Raw genomic sequence first — 9,828 nt, forward strand, 5'->3', positions numbered from 1 at the left:
GCATTCAATCATGCTGCATAAAATCCCCTGCATTTAATAGGGTTCAATTTCTCCATGCTGCATGGAATCCACTGCATTCAATCATGCTTCATTGCAACCAGTGCATTCAATCGGGTACCATAGGGCCACGCTTCATGGAATCCACTGCATTCAATCATGCTTCATTGCAACCACTGCATTCAATCGGGAACCATTGGGCCATGCTGCATGGAATCCACTGCATTCAAACACGCTGCATGGAATCCACTGCATTCAATCGGGATGCTTTGGGCCATGCTGGATAATATCCACTGCATTCAATCGGGATTCATTAGGCCTCACTGCCTGGAATCCACTGCATTCAATCATGCTGCATGGACTCCACTGCATTCAATCATGCTGCATAAAATCCACTGCATTCAATAGGGTTCCATTTCGTCACGCTGCATGGCATATACTGCATTCACACACGCTGCATGGAATCCACTGCATTCAATCGAGATCCATTGGGCCACGCTGCATGGAATCCACTGCATTCAATCGAGATCCATTGGGCCACGCTTCATGGAATCCACTGCATTCAATTGGGATCCATTGTGCCACGATGCATGGAATTCACTGCATTCAATCAGAATCCACTGCACCACACTGCATGGAATCCACTGCATTCAATCGAGATCCATTGGGCCATGCTGCATGGAATCCACTGCATTCAATCGGGATCCATTAACCCCGCTGCATGGAATACACTGCGTTCAATCGGGATGCATTTTACCATGCTGCATGGAATCCACTGCATTCAATGACACTGCATGGAATCCACTGCCTCAATCGTGATCCATTGTGCCACATTGCAGGGAAACCACTGCATTCTATAGACATCCATTGCACCATGCTGCATGGAATCCACTGCATTCAATTGGGATTCATTGGGCCTCACTGCATGGAATAAAATGCGTTCAATCAAGATCCATTGGGCCACGATGCATGGAGTCCACTGCGTTCAATCAAAATCCATTGCACCACACTGCATTGAATCCACTGCATTCTCTCGAGATCCATTGGGCCACGCTGCATGGAATCCACTGCATTCAATCGGGATCCATTAAGCCACGCTGCATGGAATACACTGGGTTCAATCAGGATGCATTTTACCATGCTGCATCGAATCCACTGCATTCAGTGACGCTGCATTGAATCCACTGCATTCAATCGGGATGCATTGGGTCTCACTGCATGGAATCTACTGCATTCAATCATGCTGCATGGAATCCACTGCATTCAATCATGCTGCATAAAATCCCCTGCATTTAATAGGGTTCAATTTCTCCATGCTGCATGGAATCCACTGCATTCAATCATGCTTCATTGCAACCAGTGCATTCAATCGGGTACCATAGGGCCACGCTTCATGGAATCCACTGCATTCAATCATGCTTCATTGCAACCACTGCATTCAATCGGGAACCATTGGGCCATGCTGCATGGAATCCGCTCCATTCAAACACGCTGCATGGAATCCACTGCATTCAATCGGGATGCTTTGGGCCATGCTGGATAATATCCACTGCATTCAATCGGGATTCATTGGGCCTCGCTGCCTGGAATCCACTGCATTCAATCATGCTGCATGGAATCCACTGCATTCAATCATGCTGCATAAAATCCACTGCATTCAATAGGGTTCCATTTCTTCACGCTGCATGGCATACACTGCATTCAAACACGCTGCATGGAATCCACTGCATTCAATCGACATCCATTGCACCATGCTGCATGGAATCCACTGCATTCAATTGGGATCCATTCTGCCACATTGCAGTGAAACCACTGCATTCAATCGACATCCATTGCGCCATGCTGCATGGAATCCACTGCATTCAATTGGGATTCATTGGGCCTCACTGCATGGAATACACTGCGTTCAATCAAGATCCATTGGGCCACGCTGCATGGAATCCACTGCATTCAATCGGGATCCATTTAGCCATGATTCATGGAATACACTGCGTTCAATCGGGATGCATTTTACCATGCTGCATGGAATCCACTGCATTCAATGACACTGCATGGAATGCACTACCTTCAATCGGGATGCTTTGGGCCATGCTGCATAAAATCCACTGCATTTAATCGGGATGCATTGGGCCATGCTCCATGGAATCAACTGCATTCAATCAAGCTGGATGGAATCCACTGCATTTAATCGGGATGCATTTTACCATGCTGCATGGAATGTACTGCATTCAATCACCCTGCACGGAATTCACTGCATTCATTTGGGATCCATTGCGCCACGATGCATGGAATCCACTGCGTTCAATCAAACTCCATTGCACCACACTGAATGGAATCCACTGCATTCTCTCGAGATCCATTGGGACACGCTGCATCGAATCCACTGCATTCAATCGGGATCCATTTAGCCACGCTGCATGGAATACACTGCGTTCAATCGGGATGCATTTAACCATGCTGCATCGAATCCACTGCATTCAGTGACGCTGCATGGAATCCACTGCATTCAATCGGGATGCTTTGGGCCTCGCTGCATTAAATCCACTGCATTTAATCGGGATGCATTGGGCCTCACTGCATGGAATCTACTGCCTTTAATCATGCTGCATGGAATCCACTGCATTCAATCATGCTGCATAAAATCCCCTGCATTTAATAGGGTTCAACTTCTCCATGCTGCATGGAATCCACTGCATTCAATCATGCTTCATTGCAACCAGTGCATTCAATCGGGTACCATAGGGCCACGCTTCATGGAATCCACTGCATTCAATCATGCTTCATTGCAACCCCTGCATTCAATCGGGAACCATTGGGCCATGCTGCATGGAATCCACTGCATTCAAACACGCTGCATGGAATCCACTGCATTCAATCGGGATGCTTTGGGCCATGCTGGATAATATCCACTGCATTCAATCGGGATTCATTGGGCCTCGCTGCCTGGAATCCACTGCATTCAATCATGCTGCATGGAATCCACTGCATTCAATCATGCTGCATAAAATCCACTGCATTCAATAGGGTTCCATTTCTTCACGCTGCATGGCATACACTGCATTCAAACACGCTGCATGGAATCCACTGCATTCAATCGAGATCCATTGGGCCACGCTGCATGGAATCCACTGCATTCAATTGGGATCCATTGTGCCACGATGCATGGAATTCACTGCAATCAATCAGAATACACTGCACCACACTGCATGGAATCCACTGCATTCAATCGAGATCCATTGGGCCACGCTGCATGGAATCCACTGCATTCAATCGGGATCCATTTAACCTCGCTGCATGGAATCTACTGCATCAATCGGGATGCATTTTACCATGCTGCATGGAATCCACTGCATTCAGTGATGCTGCATGGAATTCACTACCTTCAATCGGGATGCTTTGGGCCATGCTGCATAAAATCCACTGCATTTAATCGGGATGCATTGGGCCACGCTGCATGGAATCCACTGCGTTCAACCGGGATTCATTTATCCCCGCTGCATGGAATGCACTGCGTTCAATCGGGGTGCATTTTACCATGCTCCGTGGTCTTCACTGCATTCAATCATAATGCATGGAATCCACTGCATCAATCGGGATGGATTTTACCATGCTGCATGGAATGCACTGCATTCAGTGACGCTGCATGGAATCCACTGCAGTCAATCGGGATCCATTGTGCCACATTGCAGGGAAACCACTGCATTCAATCGACATCCATTGCGCCATGCTGCATGGAATCCACTGCATTCAATTGGGATTCATTGGGCCTCACTGCATGGAATACACTGCGTTCAATCGAGATCCATTGGGCCACGCTGCATGGAATCCACTGCGTTCAATCGGTATCCATTTAGCCATGCTTCATGGAATACACTGCGTTCAATCGGGATGCATTTTACCATGCTGCATGTAATCCACTGCATTCAGTGATGCTGCATGGAATGCACTACCTTCAATCGGGATGCTTTGGGCCATGCTGCATAAAATCCACTGCATTTAATCGGGATGCATTGGGCCACGCTCCATGGAATCAACTGCATTCAATCAAGCTGGATGGAATCCACTGCATTTAATCGGGATGCATTTTACCACGCTGCATGGAATATACTGCATTCAATCACGCTGCATGGAATTCACTGCATTCAATTGGGATCCATTGCGCCAAACTGCATGGAATCCACTGCGTTCAATCAAAATCCATTGCACCACACTGCATGGAATCCACTGCATTCAATCGGGATCCATTAAGCCACACTGCATGGAATACACTGGGTTCAATCGGGATGCATTTTACCATGCTGCATCGAATCCACTGCATTCAGTGATGCCGCATTGAACCACTGCATTCAATCGGGATACTTTGGGCGTCGCTGCATAAAATCCACCTCATTTAATCGGGATGCATTGGGCCTCACTGCATGGAATCTACTGCATTCAATCATGCTGCATGGAATCCACTGCATTCAATCATGCTGCATAAAATCCCCTGCATTTAATAGGGTTCAATTTCTCCATGCTGCATGGAATCCACTGCATTCAATCATGCTTCATTGCAACCAGTGCATTCAATCGGGTACCATAGGGCCACGCTTCATGGAATCCACTGCATTCAATCATGCTTCATTGCAACCACTGCATTCAATCGGGAACCATTGGGCCATGCTGCATGGAATCCACTGCATTCAATTGGGATCCATTGTGCCACGATGCATGGAATTCACTGCAATCAATCAGAATCCACTGCACCACACTACATGGAATCCACTGCATTCAATCGAGATCCATTGGGCCACGCTGCATGGAATCCACTGCATTCAATCGGGATCCATTTAACCCCGCTGCATGGAATCCACTGCATCAATCGGGATGCATTTTATCATGCTGCATGGAATCCACTGCATTCCATGACACTGCATGGAATCCACTGCATCAATCGGGATGCATTTTACCATGGTGCATGGAATTCACTGCATTCAGTGACGCTGCATTAAATCCACTGCATTCAATCGGGATGCTTTGGGCCTCACTGCATATAATCCACTGCATTTAATCGGGATGCATTGGGGCTCACTGCATGGAATCTACTGCATTCAATCATGCTGCATGGAATCCACTGCATTCAATCATGCTGCATAAAATCCCCTGCATTTAATAGGGTTCAATTTCTCCATGCTGCATGGAATCCACTGCATTCAATCATGCTTCATTGCAACCAGTGCATTCAATCGGGTACCATAGGGCCACGCTTCATGGAATCCACTGCATTCAATCATGCTTCATTGCAACCCCTGCATTCAATCGGGAACCATAGGGCCATGCTGCATGGAATCCACTGCATTCAAACACGCTGCATGGAATCCACTGCATTCAATCGGGATGCTTTGGGCCATGCTGGATAATATCCACTGCATTCAATCGGGATTCATTGGGCCTCGCTGCCTGGAATCCACTGCATTCAATCATGCTGCATGGAATCCACTGCATTCAATCATGCTGCATAAAATCCACTGCATTCAATAGGGTTCCATTTCTTCACGCTGCATGGCATACACTGCATTCAAACACGCTGCATGGAATCCACTGCATTCAATCGAGATCCATTGGGCCACGCTGCATGGAATCCACTGCATTCAACCGGGATTCATTTATCCCCGCTGCATGGAATGCACTGCGTTCAATCGGGGTGCATTTTACCATGCTCCGTGGTCTTCACTGCATTCAATCATAATGCATGGAATCCACCGCATCAATCGGGATGGATTTTACCATGCTGCATGGAATCCACTGCATTCAGTGACGCTGCATGGAATCCACTGCAGTCAATCGGGATCCATTGTGCCACATTGCAGGGAAACCACTGCATTCAATCGACATCCATTGCGCCATGCTGCATGGAATCCACTGCATTCAATTGGGATTCATTGGGCCTCACTGCATGGAATACACTGCGTTCAATCGAGATCCATTGGGCCACGCTGCATGGAATCCACTGCGTTCAATCGCGATCCATTTAGCCATGCTTCATGGAATACAATGCGTTCAATCGGGATGCATTTTACCATGCTGCATGGAATCCACTGCATTCAGTGATGCTGCATGGAATGCACTACCTTCAATCGGGATGCTTTGGGCCATGCTGCATAAAATCCACTGCATTTAATCGGGATGCATTGGGCCACGCTCCATGGAATCAACTGCATTCAATCATGCTGCATGGAATCCACTGCATTTAACCGGGATGCATTTTACCATGCTGCATGGAATGTACTGCATTCAATCACGCTGCATGGAATTCACTGCATTCAATTGGGATCCATTGCGCCAAAATGCATGGAATCCACTGCGTTCGATCAAAATCCATTGCACCACACTGCATGGAATCCACTGCATTCAATCGGGATCCATTAAGCCACGCTGCATGGAATACACTGGGTTCAATGGGGATGCATTTTACCATGCTGCATCGAATCCACTGCATTCAGTGATGCCGCATGGAACCACTGCATTCAATCGGGATACTTTGGGCGTCGCTGCATAAAATCCACCTCATTTAATCGGGATGCATTGGGCCTCACTGCATGGAATCTACTGCATTCAATCATGCTGCATGGAATCCACTGCATTCAATCATGCTGCATAAAATCCCCTGCATTTAATAGGGTTCAATTTCTCCATGCTGCATGGAATCCACTGCATTCAATCATGCTTCATTGCAACCAGTGCATTCAATCGGGTACCATAGGGCCACGCTTCATGGAATCCACTGCATTCAATCATGCTTCATTGCAACCACTGCATTCAATCGGGAACCATTGGGCCATGCTGCATGGAATCCACTGCATTCAAACACGCTGCATGGAATCCACTGCATTCAATCGGGATGCTTTGGTCCATGCTGGATAATATCCACTGCATTCAATCGGGATTCATTGGGCCTCGCTGCCTGGAATCCACTGCATTCAATCATGCTGCATGGAATCCACTGCATTCAATAGGGTTCCATTTCTTCACGCTGCATGGAATACACTGCATTCAAACACGCTGCATGGAATCCACTGCATTCAATCGAGATCCATTGGGCCACGCTGCATGGAATCCACTGCATTCAATCGGGATCCATTTAACCCCGCTGCATGGAATACACTGCGTTCAATCGGGATGCATTTTACCATGCTGCATGGAATCCACTGCATTCAATGACACTGCATGGAATCCACTGCATTCACTCGGGATCCATTTAGCCATGCTGCATGTAATGCACTGCGTTCAATCGGGATGCATTTTACCATGCTGCATGGAATCCACTGCATTCAGTGATGCTGCATGGAATGCACTACCTTCAATCGGGATGCTTTGGGCCATGCTGCATAAAATCCACTGCATTTAATCGGGATGCATTGGGCCACGCTCCATGGAATCAACTGCATTCAATCAAGCTGGATGGAATCCACTGCATTTAATCGGGATGCATTTTACCATGCTGCATGGAATATACTGCATTCAATCACGCTGCATGGAATTCACTTCATTCAATTGGGATCCATTGCACCACGATGCATGGAATCCACTGCGTTCAATCAAAATCCATTGCACCACACTGCATGGAATCCACTGCAATCTCTCGAGATCCATTGGGCCACGCTGCATCGAATCCACTGCATTCAATCGGGATCCATTTAGCCACGCTGCATGGAATAGTCTTCGTTCAATCGGGATGCATTTAACCATGCTGCATCGAATCCACTGCATTCAGTGACGCTGCATGGAATCCACTGCATTTAATCGGGATGCATTGGGCCACGCTCCATGGAATCAACTGCATTCAATCAAGCTGGATGGAATCCACTGCATTTAATCGGGATGCATTTTACCATGCTGCATGGAATGTACTGCATTCAATCACGCTGCATGGAATTCACTGCATTCAATTGGGATCCATTGTGCAACGATGCATGGAATCCACTGCGTTCAATCAAAATCCATTGCACCACACTGCATGGAATCCACTGCATTCTCTCGAGATCCATTGGGCCACGCTGCATCGAATCCACTGCATTCAATCGGGATCCATTTAGCCACGCTGCATGGAATACACTGCGTTCAATCGGGATGCATTTAACCATGCTGCATCGAATCCACTGCATTCAGTGACGTTGCATGGAATCCACTGCATTCAATCGGGATGCTTTGGGCCTCGCTGCATAAAATCCACTGCATTTAATCGGGATGCATTGGGCCTCACTGCATGGAATCTACTGCATTCAATCATGCTGCATGGAATCCACTGCATTCAATCATGCTGCATAAAATCCCCTGCATTTAATAGGGTTCAATTTCTCCATGCTGCATGGAATCCACTGCATTCAATCATGCTTCATTGCAACCACTGCATTCAATCGGGAACCATAGGGCCATGCTGCATGGAATCCACTGCATTCAAACACGCTGCATGGAATCCACTGCATTCAATCGGGATGCTTTGGGCCATGCTGGATAATATCCACTGCATTCAATCGGGATTCATTGGGCCTCGCTGCCTGGAATCCACTGCATTCAATCATGCTGCATGGAATCCACTGCATTCAATCATGCTGCATAAAATCCACTGCATTCAATAGGGTTCCATTACTTCATGCTGCATGGCATACACTGCATTCAAAAACGCTGCATGGATTCCACTGCATTCAATCGAGATCCATTGGGCCACGCTGCATGGAATCCACTGCATTCAATCGGGATCCATTTAACCCCGCTGCATGGAATGCACTGCGTTCAATCGGGATGCATTTTACCATGCTCCGTGGTTTTCACTGCATTCAATCATAATGCATGGAATCCACTGCATTAATCGGGATGCATTTTACCATGATGCATGGAATCCACTGCATTCAGTGATGCTGCATGGAATGCACTACCTTCAATCGGGATGCTTTGGGCCATGCTGCATAAAATCCACTGCATTTAATCGGGATGCATTGGGCCACGCTCCATGGAATCAACTGCATTCAATCATGCTGCATGGAATCCACTGCATTCAACCGGGATGCATTTTACCATGCTGCATGGAATGTACTGCATTCAATCACGCTGCATGGAATTCACTGCATTCCATTGGGATCCATTGTGCAACGATGCAGGGAATCCACTGCGTTCAATCAAAATCCATTGCACCACACTGCATGGAATCCACTGCATTCAATCGGGATCCATTAAGCCACGCTGCATGGAATACACTGGGTTCAATCGGGATGCATTTTACCATGCTGCATCGAATCCACTGCATTCAGTGACGCTGCATTGAATCCACTGCATTCAATCGGGATGCTTTGGGCCTCACTGCATATAATCCACTGCATTTAATCGGGATGCATTGGGGCTCACTGCATGGAATCTACTGCCTTCAATCATGCTGCATGGAATCCACTGCATTCAATCATGCTGCATAAAATCCCCTGCATTTAATAGGGTTCAATTTCTCCATGCTGCATGGAATCCACTGCATTCAATCATGCTTCATTGCAACCAGTGCATTCAATCGGGTACCATAGGGCCACGCTTCATGGAATCCACTGCATTCAATCATGCTTCATTGCAACCCCTGCATTCAATCGGGAACCATAGGGCCATGCTGCATGGAATCCACTGCATTCAAACACGCTGCATGGAATCCACTGCATTCAATCGGGATGCTTTGGGCCATGCTGGATAATATCCACTGCATTCAATCGGGATTCATTGGGCCTCGCTGCCTGGAATCCACTGCATTCAATCATGCTGCATGGAATCCACTGCATTCAATCATGCTGCATAAAATCCACTGCATTCAATAGG

Source organism: Sus scrofa, chromosome 18 (genome assembly GCF_054392235.1).
Source record: "Sus scrofa isolate SSC_HxYL_T2T_F1_AM1 chromosome 18, Sscrofa_HxYL_maternal_Yorkshire_Landrace_v2.0, whole genome shotgun sequence".
Lineage (NCBI taxonomy): Eukaryota > Metazoa > Chordata > Mammalia > Artiodactyla > Suidae > Sus > Sus scrofa.